This window comes from Coffea eugenioides, chromosome 9, assembly GCF_003713205.1.
Source record: "Coffea eugenioides isolate CCC68of chromosome 9, Ceug_1.0, whole genome shotgun sequence".
Classification (NCBI taxonomy): domain Eukaryota; kingdom Viridiplantae; phylum Streptophyta; class Magnoliopsida; order Gentianales; family Rubiaceae; genus Coffea; species Coffea eugenioides.
In genome coordinates, this window is record NC_040043.1 from 27,352,159 (window position 1) to 27,354,578 (window position 2,420).

Sequence of the window (2,420 nt, forward strand, 5' to 3'; positions counted from 1 at the left end):
TCCATTTGTGCAAGATAGGCCATACCCACAACAACTTGCAATGAATTTTGTAACTTTGCACAATCATGTCCGAGACTTTCCTAGCCTGATTGAGCATCACTATGAAGATCCTTATCTTGTGAATGTGAATGGTAAGCTGTCAAGTGATTTTATACCTACAAATCCTAATCGTGTGATTTATTGTGTAGGTCCAAATTCGACCATTCATGACACAATGCTGATTAGAGAGCTTTGGAGTGGTTGGAGCAAAGCCTTGAGTTTCCCATGGCGGATTGTGAGCATTTTCAAGCTAACCAAGAGACATGTGCACCGAATTACAATAATCATGACGTATGCAAGTATCATCCATTCTAAGAGAGCCAATATGTGGAGATTTGAAGTTTCATACTGCCAACTCTTGTAGTACCATTCATTTCCAAACACGATTTGAGGACAAATCTTTTTTTTAAGAGGAGGGGAATGATACGAAATATGGGCCGCTTATGGGCCATGTTTTGGGCTGCAAGAGATTGAATCTTTTAGTAATAGTTAGTAGTTTATTTTCTAGATTTCTATTTTATTTGCTAGGAATAAATTCGGTCCAAGACCTCATGTTGAGTTGGATCCGATTTATAGAGTCTAGGCTCACTATAACTTAAGTTGGTTAATTAGCTTTTATTGGGTTATGTTGGGCCAGCTTAAAGCTTTCATTGGATCGATTATAAGCTGACCATTAGATAGTGGATTTCAGTAGTGGAATCGGGCCAAAGGCCTAGCCTAGCCGAGTTAGGGTTTTCAAGTCACTTTAGGTTTTCAAGTTGTAAGGCTATATATAGCCTAGGTTTTCATTCATTAAAGGGGAATTCAGATTTTATAAAATATATGTGAGTTATTTCACTCTCTCTTGCCTCAAGAGAATTTCCTTTGAATACTTGAGAATTAATCTCAAGTTGTTCATCGAACTTATCAATCAAGTAGTCTCCTTGATTGTGGCGTTCTTCTATCCATACTTTTGGTTCACTAAATTTGCTAGTCGTGGGTTAAGGAATCTCCTTAGTTCGTGGCTCGTGATTCTAGAAGGGTCACAGTTCCGCCAATCATCCCAACTTGGTGTTCGTCTAGATCCGTCTCACATCAGAGAGCCATCCGTATCCTTTTCCAATTTTATTGATGTGTGCTCTTGTCTTACTTCCTCGTAGATAAATTGGAGTGAAAAGCTTTATGCTTATATGAACTTTGCTGCTTGAGTGATAGTATCTCACTGGACGTAAGCTCACTCTATTCCTTTTGTTTTCCTTACAGGAATGTGAATACTTTTGGAATGGCTTTGATAGTTGGTTGATGAGTTGAGCCAGTTGTAAATACACTTTGTATAGCTCCTCAACAAATGAAACCTTAAATGTATTTTGGATCCGTTCCCTCTTTTGGAATTTGAAAGAACTGATCATGTGTAAATTTGTTGGATGATTTTATGTGTTATTTTGAATTGTAAATGTTGAATTTCAAGTTGTCTATGCGTGGTTGTGAGTCGACTGGATTTTTGACAGATTCGGATTCTGACGTGTCCGGCACTATTCATGCCGATTTCGATTTTCGTTTATTTTTATTTTGAGATTTTGGTTTGTTTAAGCGCGCTTATATATTCCGAACCGTTTTAGACCGCATTAAACTGTCTCATTAGTCCTGCCGAGAGCTGGGCAGGCAGTCCGCTAACCCCTTTGGTTTGCCTTAGGGGAAGGTGGGGCTGTCACAACCTCAAAAACAAAGCTTGCTAGAGTTATCCTCCACTTCTCCTTGAAATTTTTGGTTCCTTAAGCTTCCCAAACTCTCAACCTACAAGTTAATTGGTTTAGTTTTTCTTGGTTTCACTCACAACTCTTGATTTGAGGTTGGAAATAGAAACTCTCTTCACTCTTCCTCCCTCTCCTTGCTCTCGGCCAAACAAGAAAAAAATGGTGAAGAAATGAGCTAAAATGAAGATAAGAAGGTAAGAAAGTTGGCTTGGTCAAAGGGCCTTAAATGGCCAACACTTGTCACACTTAGGTTCTCACAATTTTTTTTCTTTTCTCTCTCTCTTGGGGTCAAGAATTTTGGCTGCCTTGAAGGGTATTTTGGGATGATTTTTGCTGAAATAAAAGTAAGGAGATTGAGGTAATAGAGTAGTGTTCAAGTGGTATGTTCAATTGGTAGCGCGCGACCCCCATCGGTCCGACCCGTTTTTCCTTATTTTGTACGTACTAGGGTTTTAACTTATAATTCACTAACTTATGATTCTTACTTCTAATCACACATTTTTTCTTGTCTCAAACTCACTCTTAATCATCAAATTTAGTACACTCTCCGTACCGAATAATAACACTACGAAAAGACGTGAAAACTCTAGTTTGCGATAACTTGAAAACGAAAAGGGAAAAACCCTTAATTCTATATTCATTTGCACT